At 37.7% G+C, this 16,485-nt stretch overlaps 1 pseudogene; it reads left to right on the forward strand.

Annotated features, from left to right (window-relative positions):
* The first annotated feature begins 7,182 nt into the window (after window positions 1–7,182).
* The window catches only part of LOC149556936 (uncharacterized), a 190,902-nt pseudogene continuing 181,599 nt past the window's right edge, over window positions 7,183–16,485 (forward strand).

The raw sequence follows: 16,485 nt of genomic DNA on the forward strand, positions 1-16,485 counted from the left end.
TTTTAGGATCTTCATTGATACCCAAATTATATGAATTTCATTCCTCAATCCCTTTTTTTTATACCATTCTTTTGTTAAGTGTTGATTCATCACTATCAAAAATGCACTCCAACTCCACCATCTCCTTAGGGATAGTGTTGGTTTTCAAATTGAGAATCTCATCTTCATCTTTAATTTCATCATCCTTAGGTTTTTGATCTGGAGTGTCATCAATCTCTTACCCTTTGAAATGGCCATTGCACATTATAAATTTGAGTATATGTTGATCATCTTAAAAAACTTGGAACTTCATAATATTGTCTAGGATAGATAGGGAAGCAACCAATTCTACTTAAAATAATTTCAATTTTGTTCTCTCAACTAGTTGCAATGCGCTATCTGAAATGGTGAGGGCATCTGCTACCATGTTTTTCCTCCTTGGAATGTGCTTTATGTTCAAAGCTTCAAAATCATCCATTAGATCCCATAATCTTTTTCTATAAGCAAGAAACCTCCTATCATTGTAAGAGTATATTGATTTCACTTGTCTTATAGCCAACTGAGAATCTCCCCTGATTATGAGAGCTATGATTCCTTTCTCTGGTGTGAAAAGAAGTCCTTGGATCAATGCTTTGTACTATGCAACATTATTAGTACATCTAAACTGTAATCCATATGTTGCATAGAAAGACCTACCTTTTGGGTTGATTAACTCAATACATGCACCAGCTCCTAATTTCCATTTGAAACTATTGAATCAAAGTATCCAAATCAGATCTTCTTTGGGCTTCCTAGATTATAGTTGTTTGTCCTTAGCTTTTCCTTTACTTGGGCCTAAAAGGATTGTTTCTTGGAGATCCATTATAGTCTTTTGTAGGATGGGCTTGATGATTTTCCATTGTTACTCCTCAATACAAGAAGTAAATGTTTGTCTTGTTTGTCCTACATTTCCCCAATTAGTTTTGTAATTTCATCCATTTTGGGTTTAGGATGAGTGACTACTGAAGTCTTTCCTTGTTCTTTTATGTAAAATCTCCAAAAGACAAACCTCCACCATTTAGATCTTCAATTCCCTCTTCAACTTTTTCCATAGATTCAGATATGTGCATAGAACTTTGATTTTCTATGGGTTCATCCTTTGGAATTCTACCACTCTTTATTTCCATTATCTGTGTTAATACTTTAGCAACTACTTCTTGGCAATGTGAACATTCAAACTCTAAATGACTAACTTTAATCAATTTGCAAAATTATGGGAGAAGAAAAATACTAGGGTTAGCTTTTTCTCCTAAACATTATAAATTGGTGACCATATTGTCTATAAATTGTGTTATGGTCTCTTGCTTTGGGATTCAAATTATGGATCTTCCATCTTGATCATCTAATATTTTAGTTGAATTTGTATCAAAAGCCATCACTTTGTAAGAGCCCAAATCATATTGTAAGAATGCAACCTAATTTGGTGCATTATATTCTATAATCATTGTTTTTAACTTTGGCTCCACATCTATCTGAGTATGATTATTCAACCCTTTCCATGGTAACCATAATTGAGTAAAATCAATAGAAAACCATCCTCTTAGGCATTTTTTCCATTCTCTACTTAGTAGCAACCTGTATGTCTTAGGAATCTCAACCACATGTATGTCAATGATGTCTTGAATTCAAGGATCAACTGTTAATTGTATTTGAACATCTTTCAACACACCAATGAATTTTACTTCCATTTTATCTAATTGTATCATTATTTGATTAGAAGGTTGAGGAGTGACTCCCAAACTTTGTGCTATCAATAGTGGCATAACATTACAAGAAGCTCCTAAATCAATTAGGCAATGATGAAGATTCTTCCCATATATCTTGATGCTAAGCAAAAATGGGAGCACCTCAACCATGTCTTTAAACATAGTTTGTTGGCATTGACTTATTGAGATATTGTCTTTTGAGGAATAATACTTGTATTATGGGGTGCCTTTGTATGATTCAAAGTTTTCATCGGTGCTTCTCGTTGATGAGGAAAATTTTGTAGCATGTCAAACATGGACATTTTGGCCTTTGATTTTTTCAAATCTTCCACTAAACTATACTTTTTAGTAGACCAGGCAAGATTTGTCAAGATTGTAGGTACATTTCCCTGATTTTGATTTTGTTTTCCTCCATACGGGGGTTTTATTGGTACCAAATTGTTACTTGCTCTTAGATCAGGAGGATTCAATTATAATATTGGAGGAATCCCATCTATCATAGGTCTTTTCAACTTCATAGATTTTAAGTATTCTGATTGTCATTTCAAAAAGCAAGCATCTCTTCTAGTTGTGTATCTAGTTCTTGGCTAAATGGAAAAAGAGATTTCTTCATTGGCTAGTTGTTCCATTTCTATGTTCTATGCAGAATCATAGATTCTAGTAGCATAGCATTAAATTACACAAGAGGCACATTATCATTTGCTTGTGAATTTTAATTCATTTCTCGATTTCCATTGTAATATGAACCATCATTGTTAGGTGCATTTTGACCATCACCATATTGATTGATGTCCATGTACTAAGCATTATTATTATTATTATCTATAGGAATGCTTTCATTGTTTGGAGGAGTGTTCCATTATTGGTTCTATCTTTGGAAACCATTGTTCCAATTAGGAGGATTGAAATTGTTTCCTCCATTATTGTTTCCTGCATTATTGTTCCCACTAAAATTCTCATTGTAGTTCTAACCATAATTTTTGTTTTTGTAAGGACCAACATTATTTCTCTAAAATTTGTTATTCTATCCTTGAGAAAACCTCAAGCAAGTCAACTCATTATTCATTTTAGATATGGTCTCTTCATTTCACCAAACTTAGAGGCAAAATTGTTGTCTACTTCAGTGGAAATTATTGCCTTTTTCTCAAAGAAAGTAGCTTTTGGAGGTTCATATCCTAGATATGTTATAGCTAGGGCTTATGGAGTAGGTGCCTACCATAATAGAACTAGATTCATTAGTATGAATTGGATAGGTATCATGGCCGGTGCTTCAATAGGATATGTTGGCATCAGTCCTCGTCCATTAGGATTCGCCTACTTTGTAAAGGAAATTGCTTCCAAGAAGACTTTTCCCAATGTATCAATATTTATTGTAGGAAGTCTTATTAGGAAAATAGTAGTAAGATGGTCCATAGCATTCAGATAAATTTAAATTGTGGCTTCAATTGGTATAGTGTATGGTGTTTCCAGCTTGCGGTATGCCATATGAAAGTGATGGTTGAAGTGTGAAACCATCTCGGTTGGGTCCCTTTTGATTGATATGAATTGATGATGTATCACAGTTGGGTTGATGAAAGTTCTGAATTTCTCCAAGAACAATTTTTTGAAAGTATCTCAATCTCCAACACATTCAGGTGGAAAATTAACATAACAATTAAAGGCAACTTCTCACAAAGAGTAGGGGAATAAGCAAAGAACCACATTCTCATTAGCAATCTTCTTTTGGCTACAATTTTCCTTGAATATCTTGATGTGATCTTTGTAGTTCTCATCTCTCCATAGATGAAAGTTAGGCAAAACTGGATTCTTAGGAAAGTCATTGAGTACACCTATCAAGTTGATTGGTAAGTCTATAGGATTTGCAAAAAGGGACATTGTAGGATTTGCTAGAATAATGGGTGGTTGTTGTGGAGGTGGAACTGAGGAAGATGATGAAATGTTGAATGGAAGTGGTAAAATTTGAGGGAATCCTTTGTCACTACGAAGCTTGCAAAAGTGGGTAAGTTTGAGGAATTCGTGTGCACTAGGTGAAGATCTTAAAGCTCGCTAAAATGGAGATGATGGATCAAGATCTTCGAGTTTGTGTTAATTCTAGAAAAAGTGCACCTCTATAGAAGCACACTTTCACAAAAAAAAGGCATACCTTGGAACCTTGTGCACCTTGTACACCTTGGAACATTGCACACCTTAGAACAATGACAGTTTAGAAAATTTTCTAAACTTGCAAAAAAATGTAGAATTTTTAAATTGCATGTTGTTTACTTTTATTCTAAATGGTTGAGGCCCTCCTTCTAGCACCACACTTCTGTTGAGCTATCATTTTGCACAATGCTTAATGGAAGGAATCCTTTTGAACTCCTCTCTTGAAAAGTTAATCTAGGATCAACTCTAAGGTTCTGGGTGATCTTGCAACCTACTAGAATCTGCTTAGTAGAAAATAAATGCGACTGTTCACGAGGAGACCTTTGTTGGTTCTGACCAATTTTCAATAAGATGTTGAATCTACTTTCTATCTCAACAAAAGTAACCACACAAAAATAATTATATTTTGCTATTTTTTTGTTTATAATGAATGTAATTTCAACTATGCAATTATATAAATTCCTAAATTAACCAAGTGTTTTGTGAGGCCTCACCTGATCTGTCATAATAGATGACATATTTGAATTATGATACTTCTAATTTGATATTTTGATATACTTTCAAGACTGTAGGGTTATGTTATTTTAATATCTACATTTTGATGTTCTTCACTTATATCTACACATTAAGAATTAAATGATATAATTAATGATTTTGTTCATGTTCTAACCTTTTTCAATCTGCTTGGATAGAAGCTGAATTTGTAAAATACTTGTAATGTAATGTTTAAGTCAGGGTATGTTACTTGCATTTTGATATTCAAAATTTGGATATTTTGACATTATTCAAGACTTAGAAGGATAGTGGCTTATTTTATCTATTGATTTTGATATTTACAGTAGTGTTTTGCATCTATGATATGTACTATGAACCTGATATTGTGAATCGAATGACCGAACACATATGGATGCAACTTTATGATAGGATATAATTAGATTATGTTGTGATGTGAAATGTTAATTTGATTATGATGATTATGATTTAATGCGATATGCAGATAGATATTAATTTGATTATGATGATTTATGATATGTGGATTTTGATATTTTAACATTTTGAATGATTTATTTTAAATGATTAGGAAAGGAAATTTAATTGAAATATGTTAATATTGATTACGTAACATTTGAAATTATATGCATATATATTTTACATGACCTCCTTGGACTACTGATGCTCAAGTTTAATGTGCTAGAAGTGGAACCATGAAAATTTTGGGGGAAACAAGATCCAAACCTTTGTGAATACAATATAACCAAGGTGAATCTTTGGAAGATTCAGAAAAAGCCTTGTTGTGATGTATTTTATTTCGTAAATGTAAGTTTTCTTTTATGTGGAAATTTTTAATCATAAAGATGCATTAGGAACATGTTGTGGTGACATGGAATGAGCTTTTATGTGTCACTCGACACTTGTGGATTTTGTGTGTAATGACATGTCATTTAGGATTTTGGTCATGGTGGAATTTTACCCTAAAACTAATTACCTTCTTAATGAGTAAGTAAACCACCCACTTGACAAGGGGTAGGATGGGTCATAATAAATTCGAATTTAGACTTGACTAGGGTTTTGAGGGGTCATTAGGTGGTCCCAATGTGTTTTTTATGTGAAAATGAGCTACCCATATGATAGTATAACATGTTAGGGACCTAATTTTGACCATGATAGTGACTAGATAGCCCAGGGGACCCCTTTACCCATGCATTCTTCCACCAATTCGAAAATGGAGTTGTCAAATGTGTTCTTTCCCATGTTTCCACTAAGTCAAATATAGAAAACTTAGAGGGAGACAAGTTTGTAAGAAGAAGTGGCTAGGTGTTTTTGCTAAAATAGCTAGAGGGAAGGCCTTATTAGAAAGTCTTGGACAAACTAGTGAGGTGTTCACCCACTCTCTAAGTTTAGAGATAGTTAGGGTTTTGGAGAAAGACTAAGGGAGCTCTATAACAACTATTATTGCCTTTAGCTTGGACCAAGGTTGGTGTTCAAACCATAACCATGTTCTTTCTTTTAGCAGTGCATAATGAATTTGCAAGCATCGAGTAATTGTTATGGGATCATGCATTGTATAGTGAATCTTGGTATTGTAGATTTTGGTATTGTGTTGTGATGGTGTGAATGTGTATTGTGTTCATGTAATTTTCTTGGCTTTCTTTCTTGATCTTTTTGTTTTAATTTGAATTTCAAGTATTGTTATGGGTGTGAGGGCTTCACTCATGTTTTTGGGAAGGGAAGAGATATCTAGGGTGAAGGGCTTAGTTGGACTTGAAATGTGTATGGGCTCCATTGTATGCCATATTCATTCATATCTTTCTTTGGGGGTGATGAGGGGAAGATGGTGTAGAAAGGATGTTAATGGAGTATGGGCTTCAAGGAAGCTACAACTATTGGTAGTATGTTTGGAGGATGCTTGTGGAAGCCTTGAAAGGGTATGGAATTTTCTTGAATTGTGAAAAGCATCGAAAGGGCATGAAAAATTATTTATTTTAGGTATGGTATGATATGGGAAGTCTTCTTTTTGAAAGCACACCTTCACCCTATATTCAAGGTTCCAATGGTGAATCAATGTGCAAGCCATAGGAAGGATTGTTTTGTGTTAAGTGATATGTTTCATGCATTGACAAGTGTTGTGTGTGTGTGTGTGTATATCCCATTTAAACTTATTTCCACTACTTAGTGTGTGGCTTCATAGAAGCCTAGTATGGGAGGTGAGCCACCATGGTTCCAAGTTTTGTGTTGTGCTACAGGTTTTGAAAAGATGATTCCTATGAAGAGATTAGGGTTCATTCTTGGTAATGTTGGAAGCCAAGTGTGTGGAGGTACAAATCTTTCATGTAATCATAAATGTGTTAGGATGTGTCTGCGCATATCAGCATCTATGTCGATTAGCAGCTGCACCAATTGGGTTAGACTTGAAGGAGGCAAGGGAAGATTCCCCACTCTAGGGACATCATAGGCTAGCAAAATTGATGCTCTACGTGTTTATGCTATAGGAGGACATAGTGGTGTTTAGGTTGAGGGAGCACTATCCTCTGACCATGGTGATATAGGAGAGACTAACAGACATGAGCTGGGGACACGTGCAACTATGTAGGCTAGAGCATGTTCATGAGTGGCGAGATCTAAGGGCACACTCAGTGCAGCTATCGACTCTCATAGAGTGATAGCACATGTCGATAGGGAGCTTCCATCTACCGACAGGGGAGGCTACAGTCACACTCTTGGACATGTGGCAGATCCTACGAGTATCGATTAGAGGCACATATCTAGAGTATGTACTAGAGGGCTCAGATCTATTCCTCAGGGAGTGCTTCGGTTGATGGCGATAGCAGTTACCCATCCAATGATCGTGGTTGTCATAGAGCGGTGCACTAGAGCAGAGACTACTGAGGCTGGCAATATACCTAGCTTCACTGATATGGCAGATGCTACTAGATCACGTAGGACATAGGTGGCCGATCGGGTGGGCACGAGTGTTGAGCACTCTGCTACAAGAGGAGGGAGTAGTCTACTACTGGGGATAGACTATCCTAGCTGAGCTATATCACAATCTGCACATGTGTGCATACCGGACCTAGCACATGCTAGGACCAGGACTGGCATTACTAATGGACTGGTCATGGGAGCATATCAGAGTCACACGGCTGATCACTTAGCGAGAGACCAAGCAACCTAGGGAGCCATATGCCTGTAGATATCGACCTCCTATCCAGTATATGTCAATGGAGTCCATGGAATTCTGGCACCGGTGCATTGATGAGATCATCATGTTTGAGTGGACTCCCTATGATGGGGTAGAGCAGTGGGGAAAGACACTGGCAGTAAGGGGTGAGGATGACACGAAGGATCAAATGTACCTCCCATACACTCAAACAGACTGCTAGATCATTGCCCAATCTATGCATGTGATCATGCGCTATATGCCTTCTCGAGTGTGATGATAGTTTGCTAGGGGACAGGATATAGTTCCAGACATATTCTTATATCCTATGGTGTCACAAGAGTATGGTTGGCTATGGGAACACGGGACCACTGTACAATTAGCCTGAGCTTCTTGGATGGGGATGGCAATAGTGCCATGGGTGCATGGTTAGGATAGGGGAGACATAGGTATGACACCAGCGTATGCACAGTGGTGGGCAACCCACCAGTAGGTTAGGCTTACAGTGCTAGGGGCACCTCCACCGACAGAGTAGGCACAAGGAGAAGGGGATGGAGCGGGGGATGGGGGTAGGTAGCTATGATGCCACCACTAGCATAGGAAGCACAAGAGGGACCACACGGGCCTAGAGTTCGAGCGAGGAGAGGGTCAGGGCCAGCACCAGCACAAGGGCCACCACAAATAACACCCCAAGTATAAGCACAGGCACAGGCACAAGCACCATAGCAGGCACCTCCATAGGCACCACCATAGGGATAGGTATAGGGAGAGGGCCCAAACATGGTTAGGGCCGAGAGGTACAACCTGTGGATAGAGGTAGCCCAACTACAGGGGGTAGCACAGGTGCAGCAGGCACAAGCAGACAGCTTAGAGCAGGCCAGGGGGGCCATATAGGCAGAGTTGTAGGTGTAGAGGGCTAGGGGGGACTATGCACAGGAGGCCTTAGCGGCCCTACAAGCATGGGTGGATGCAAGGGAGTTTGCAGGGGTGGGTATCCATATAGGGGCAGGCGATCGAGCAGAGGCAGAGAGGCTTTGAGCAGAGGTAGCCGCCTTATAGGTTGAGTAGGCCATCCATTAGGCGCAGCTGGATGGATACCGTAGGTAGTGCGACATAGCCATACAGATGGTACAGCCTACGAGAGCCATCTCAATGATGCAAGAGGCTCTCATAGCTAGTCGAGCAGAGACATGGGCCATACGAGAGGCAACCTACTATAGGTCACTTTATAGGGAGGCCATGCCTACTAAGCGACGACAGTCAAATTTTGAGAGGGGAGCTAGCTCATGGATCTCAAGTGACAATGCTAGATCAGAGCAGTTCGTAGGATAGCAAAGACCTCTTTGAGGGGGGATATAGGGGGGGTTGGGCCCTCGCAGCCAGTGGCTTGATTGTATATAGTGAGCAATTTTTGACAGATATTTGCAGATGTAGCAATTTTTTGATGATGCATTTGTACTACATGATTCAATATGATGTGTATATGGACTATACAGACACTATTTTTGAGATCTATACATGACATGAGTTGATGATTCTATATGTGTATGAATGTATATGATACATATGATGTGGATATTAACGCTTGTGATGTAGGATATGATGTTATGTGATGTTTCCTATGATGTATACATATGTACATGATGTCTAACATGTGTGTGATGCAGATTAGTGGGTGATTATGAGATGTATGCATTGTTTTATTTTACATGGATGCACTATATATGTGAGATGTGATCATGATGTATATGCCCCTAGATGTGATGACTAAAATGAATGTATGCAACTAATGAAATGAACTAATGAAATCTAATAAAATGAACTAAAAATTCCTAATGACCACTAAATGAGATGAATCAAATGAACACTAATGCAATGGAAAATGAATGAATGCAATAATGGGAAGTTAATGCAACCTAATGGAAATGAACTAATAAATGAATATCTATCAAAATTATCACTCATAGAAACCCAGTACCGTAGCATAGGAGGGGGGAAATAAATAGAACTTTGTCTCAAGCATGACTCGAATGAAACCCTATACTATATGCATCCTAACTACATCATTATCAAAAAATATGTTGTGCGCTCTAATAGTTTTTGAATTAGCGAGCTCGTATTTAGGCGAGAAACTGGTTGGGGAGAACCTGGCAGGAGGTACAGACCTTGGAGGAACTATGGGGGGACCTGGGAAGAATGCTAGATCAAGTTTCATGGCTGTTGGGGATGATGGTAAGTCTGGACATGTTTCAGACACTTTTTGTGGGGTCTGTGACCTACCCTTGGATTTTGCCTTTACTTCTCATGTGTTAGGTCAGGACAAAGAGGAAAAGAAAGTTTATGTGGAATCTAATAAAGTTAATTACTCTGTTGGAGAGAAGCTACTCAGAACAGAAGACCTAGTCTTCACTTTTTGGCAGGAAACCAACTAGCAAATCTTCATTCCCGCCGGTGACTTCTAAGACTAGTTGGGAGAAAGGTGAGTTCCAAGTCTTTATCCCTAACCCCTTAGTGGATTTCTCTATTTCCTCCATGGATTTCACGCTGGTGGGAAAATTTCTAGGGGCAAGACCAGATCTAGATTCTCTAAGGAAAATGGTTAAGAGGAAATGGGCTATTCGCAGGGAGGTGGACATAGCTCCCATGCTGAATGGTTTCTTTCTGTTTATTTTTATCTATAAGGAAGATATGAATCTGGTTCATTGTGGAGGTCCCTGGTCTTTTGAAAAATGTTCTCTTACAATAAAAAAATGGGAACCTAATATGGTTTTATCAGATTCCTTTTTCCTTTCTACCCCGATTTGGGCCAGACTTCCTAGACTCCCTCTTGAATTCTGGCATGAGGACATTTTTAAGCCAGTTCTTTTGGTGAATTGGTGGCTCTAGATAATGCTACTATGACCAGATCCAAACTCCAGAGCGCTAGACTATATGTGAAGGTGGCAGATCTGAATCATCTCCCTGAAAAGGTGGATTTAATCTCTAAGCTTGGTAAGAAAACCCAAGTAATCATTTTTGAAGATCTTCTTAATGCTTGTTATGCTTGTAAGAAACAGGGTCACTTGGTTAAAAACTGCCCCTCCAAGAGTAAAATCCACTTGAGTAGTGAGAAGGAAGTGAAAAAGACTAAGGTTCAGCAAAAGAAGGTTTGGAAACCTAAAGACATTCATCTTAAAGAGAAGAAAGAAAATGAGAACTCAAAAGCTCCACCAACAGTTGTGGATATTGTCTCTAAGCTTCTTCTCAAGGATGGGGCTAGGCTCATCCCTGAGACAAAGAACATAAACTTTGAAAAAGAAGTGAATGGCTTACAATTGGATCCCATCTTGCCTGAACAAGGTATAGATGACCTGCCGAATTTATCAAAGAAAATTGTTCTTTATCAAAAGATGGAGGACAAATGCGGTGATCTTGATGAGATGATAGAGCTTGAGGAAGGAGAATTCTTGGCTGAATATAGAGCTCATAGTGAGGATGATGAAACTCAACCCAGGGACATGCAGGTTTTTGCCCCTTTATTTTCCCAAGACACCCTTATTAAGGACCTTCCTGTCCTAGAAGCTATCAAAGAAGATGGAGTAATCTCAAAGCTTAAACCAAATTCAAGGAAAAGGGCTTAAAAAAGAATAACATAAAGGGGGTCGAGACTCGAAGCAGTAAATTAGAATTGCATACTAAAGTGAATCCCAAAGCTTTGACCCCGGTAAAACCTGGAAAAAAAATTGACCAACAGTCCAAGGTGAAACTAGATGTTGAGTCTTCGAATGGATGTGGAAGGAAATCTTTTAAGAAAACCAAGGAGTTAGAAAGCTTGCAAAATATTGCTGATGGTTGTCAAGCAACTATTCTGGATTATACCCCTAAAATATGGAAATGAAAATTATTACCTGGAATATTAGGGGACTGAATAGTTACCATAAACTAGATGTTGTTAGGAATTTTGTTAGAGAACAAAAACCTGATTTTCTTCTACTATAGGAAACTAATATGAATAAAGAGAAAGTAGAGCAGATAAAAGCTTTTTAAAATTACTCTATAAATGCTAGTAGTTCAGAAGGTGCTTTAGGGGGAACCATAATGCTATGGAAAAAAAATTGCTTTGCTGGGACTATTTTGAGGGCTAGTAAATACTTTATGATTGCTAAAATTACTAGTGTTGATCAAAAAGAGGACTGGTATATTGTGAATATATATGCGCCCAACATGAAAAGCCAAAGGAAGAAGGTTTGGGACTCTATATCCAATTTTAAAAGTATGGATTACTTTGGAAGGTGGATAATCATGGGAGACTTCAATGTCCCTCTTTATGACCATGAAAAAATGGGAGGTAATGCTACCCAACTCGAAGGAAGAATGGACCTTAGGGAGTTTATAAACAAAGAGAGCCTAATGGATATGGATCTTCAAGGCATTCAGTCTAATTGGATTAATAAGAGAGTGGCAATGATTGTATTCAGGCAAGGCTTGACCGTGCTCTTATCTCTCCTGATTGGACAAAAGATTTCATCTACAAGTTGGAAGCCCACCAGAAAATTGATTCTGATCATTTCCCTCTTATTTTCACTACTAATAAGCTTAGTCCTAAGATGAATTTTCCTTTTAGATTTGAGAAATGTGGATGCAACACCCTCAGTTTGAAAGAAAAATGGAAGAATGGTGGAACATCAAAATTGATGGTACTGCTCTCTTCAAAGTGACTTCTAAACTTAAATATGTCAAAAAGAAAGCCAAAATTTGGAACAAAAATTGCTTTGGAAACATTTTTTAGGATAAATTTGTATTGAAAGAAGATATCCAAATAATCTAGGATACAATTTAGAAGGAGGAATATTCCCCAGACCTTCTTTTAGAAGAAAATGAAAAGCTGACTCAATACCATGACATCATTACTAAAGAAGAGATATACTAGAGGCAAAGATCATGATTGATATGGCTGACTAAAGGAGATAAAAATACCCAAAAAAAATTATCTATCCACTCTGAAGCATAGAGCCAAATCTCACATTTCACATCTTATTAAGGGAGATTTGAAGATTGAGGAGGATAAGGACATCATGGATGAAATGGTGACATTTTTCTTTGGTCTTATGATAGTTGACCCCAACATCAATATGGAACACCAGGCTGAATTCCTTAGAGTGATCCCCACTCTGGTTTCAAAGGATTAGAACAAATTGTTAAGCTCAATTCCTAAGAATGATGAAATTTTCAAAGCTGTTTGTTCTCTAGGAGGAGAAAAAGCCCCTGGTCCTGATGGCTTTCCCATGTTTTTCTTTCAAAAACTTTGGAAACTTGTTGGTAAAGATGTTTGTGATGTGGTAAAGAAATTTTTTGGGGCAAAACAATTGCTGAAGGAAGTCAATTCCACCTTCTTGTGCCTAATTCCTAAGAAAATTGGAGCTGATTCGCCTGATCAGTTTAGGCCGATCAACCTTTGTAATTCTTTCCATAAAATTATCTCCAAAGTGCTTACTTATAGATTACTTCTGGTGACCCCTTTGATCATTGTTGACCAACAAAATGGCTTCACTCCAGGTAGACAAATCCTCAATTCTGTTATTTTTGCTCATGAGAATATTCATTCCTTATCTTGTTCTAACAATCAAGGTTTTGTAATGAAAGTGGACGTTGTTAAGGCTTATGATAGAGTTGATTGGTCTTTTCTCTCAAACATTTTGTTTACCTTTGGCTTTGACAACAAGGTTGTTGGACTAATACATCAGTTGATCTCTACTTCTTTTATTGTTGTCCTGGTTAATGGTAGCTCTTCTCATTTTTTTAATCCCTCTTAGGGATTGAGACAAGGGGACCCTTTATCCCCCATCCTCTTTGTTATTATGGCTAATTGTTTGGGGAGGTACATTGGGGATCTGGTGCATAAAGGAGTTATTAAGGGATTGCAACCCTCTTCCCATCTTCTTATATGTTCTAATGGCCAATTTGTTAATGATACCATCTTTATGGAGAAATTTGAAGTCAAGGAAGCCAGAAATTTGAAGCAAGCAATTAATCTTTATTCTTCTGCCTCAGGCCAACTGGTTAACTGGAATAAAAGTGTTGTGTTTTTTCTCAATACCCCTATTCTTAGACAACATAAAATTGCCAAAATCCTTGGTTGTTCTATAGGGTCTTTCCCTTCTTCCTATCTGGGTCTTTCTTTAGGCTTGAAGGCTCCAGATTCTTTTTGGGAAGACCTTATTAATAAATTTAGCAAGAAGTTGGCTGGTTGGAAAGGGAACCTTTTAAGCCGGGCTGGTAAATTAATTCTTCTTAAAACTTCTCTCCAAAGTATACCAACTTATGCTTTAAGTCTTTTTAAAATCCCCACTAAATTTGTCGAGGCTATTGACAAAATTCAAAGGAATTTTTTATGGACTGGTGTAGAGGAAAAAAAGAGAATGCCTTTAATTTCTTGGGACCAAGTTTGTAAACTGGTTAGGAAAGGTGGACTGGGCATCCGAAAAATCAAAAGCATGAATAAAGCTCTTCTAGCTAAACAAGGATGACATGTTTTTCATGAAAACAAAGAGTGGAGTACCATATGGAAACACAAGTACCTTCTTAATTCTGTTTATCTTCCTAATTTATTCTCTTCTTCTGATGTTTCTCATCCTTCCTCCATTTGGGGAGATGTGCAGGGAACAAAAAAAATTCTTGGAGAAGGGTGCTCTTGGAAAATTGGTAATGGGATTAGGGTGAGATTTTAGGAAGATGTATGGCTTAAGGATCACCCCCTGATTGAAGATGTTCAAGATATGATACAAGTTGACTTATGCAAGCAGAGATATGGCACTCTTGTTAGTCATTACTGGCAGAATGACTCTTGGGTGAACTTGAAGGACATTGATCAATGCTTCAATCACATCCAATTATCTCTCAATGCTGTTTCTCTCCATCCTTCTTTTGAGGATGAGATTATTTTGTATGTTGATCCTAGTGGGAAATTCAAAGTTTCTTCATTCTTTGTTTCTAAGGAGAAGGAAAATCTTCCCTTTTGGTCTCAGGCTTGGACTAAGGGTCTCATTCCTAAAATTAACATATTCTTTTGGGTCCTGCTTCAAAATAAAATTCTAACCCTTGATAACTTGCAAAAAAGAGGTATAAATTTGGTGAATAGGTGTATTTTATGCAAGAATGGATTTGAAGATAGATACCACCTATTTTTGAACTACTCTTATACCTAGCAAGTCTGGACTGAGATCCTTATGTATTGGAATTTGACTTGGGTTCATCAAAACAATGTGGAATCTTCTTTTAAAAGCTGGCAATGCCCTTCTAAGAATTCTGATGGTCAATTCCTATGGAAAACTACTTTTCCTCATCTCTGGTGGGGTATTTGGAAAGAAAGAAATAATAGAATTTTTAGAAATAGAGAGGTTCCTGGATGGGTGCTTGGTCAGAATATTATTAGAGCTTTTAAGGAGAATTTCATATCTCTGAAGAACCCTGATAAAACCTTTCTTGTTGATAATCCAATGCATTCCGAAAATCCTAAACTTCAAACTGATAACCCAAGATTGACCATCACTTGGAGTTCCCCGCCTTATGGTTGGATTAAAGGAAACTTTGATGGTGTTGCTAAGGGAAACCCAGGAAGTGCGGGTTGTGGAGGTGTGTTGAGAGATCATAGGGGAAATGTTAAAGATGCTATAGCAATCCCCATAGGCAGGACTAATAGTCACATTGCTGAAGCAACGGCTGCCCTTTATACTATGAAAATTGCCATGGATTTGGGATGTCCGAATTTATGGCTGGAAGGTGACTCTCTAAATATTGTGAATATCCTAAATAATAAAAGTTCTATCTCATGGTTGATAGAGGCCACAATCAAGGAGATCAAATACCTTATTCAAAAATTTGAAAAAGCTGTCATATCACATACCTTTCGGGAGGCCAATGGTGTTGCTGATTGGATTGCCAACTATGCTATCCTAACGGGGCAAAAGGTGAGGTGGACTGATGAATTAACTAACCAAGTTGATCTCAAAGCAATTATTCATTATGAAGCCATCCATGTGCAAGTGGGAAATATTTGTAAAGATTAGAAAGTTAATGATTTCATGGAGTGAGCATATTATTGCCAAATTTTCTTCCCCAAGGAAGTACTCTCAAATGAATGCGATGTGGTTTTCACACGTATCTCTGAAAAAGGGAGTCTCTTTTGATGGGACAAAAAATAGTTTTCATTTTAACCCTTTCACTCTCTGTGTCTGGTTACTCTAGTTTGAGTGCGTTCTCAATTCTCTACAGATTGGGGGCAAACTGCGCAAGCAGGAACCAAAAAACTGTGATGCCTAGAAGGCTCGTGAGGATGCATGGAAAATTCTACAGAAAGGAAATGTGACTTGTTATCTGGAGCAACTCAATGGTTTTAAGCCACACATCACTACAACTTTCTTTAAGAACTGGTCCAATGACAAACTCACTCTCCATGGTGTTATTGTGAAACTTACAGAGGATTTTATTGCAGAGATCATGGGGTTCTCCACGGTGGGCATAAAATTTACCAAGCAAACCAGTATTTCAAATGCAGCCTACAAAAAGTTTTAAAAAATGAAAGACGAGGAGAAGCAACTGGAAAAGAGTGGTGATTTCTTCAATGTGCATCAGATAAAGGAGATCTGGAGGGATGTTCTTTGTTGTATCCATGATTTCATACTTGACAGAAGAAGTAAAAGAGTTCATAAATGTCACTTTGTTTTTTTAAATCACTTCAGACACAAAGATAGAATATCTTTCCCCTTCTTTTTGCGATTTTCTTTAATTCATAGTTTAGAAGCTCATAAGAAGGAGTCTAGACCCATTTTACATGAAGGGCTAATTCTTCTTATTGAGAGGTATTATAAAAATAAACACATTGCCTCTACTCTCTCTAAGGACAAGAAGAAGGACTCCATTAAGAGTAAGAAGGGTGACTCTGTTAAAGGTAAAGATAAAACCCTAAATTTGAAACCCTCGACT

The sequence above is a fragment of the Cupressus sempervirens genome, chromosome 5 (assembly GCF_028749045.1).
Source record: "Cupressus sempervirens isolate cs-2001-9-10 chromosome 5, ASM2874904v1, whole genome shotgun sequence".
In the NCBI taxonomy this organism is placed as follows: domain Eukaryota; kingdom Viridiplantae; phylum Streptophyta; class Pinopsida; order Cupressales; family Cupressaceae; genus Cupressus; species Cupressus sempervirens.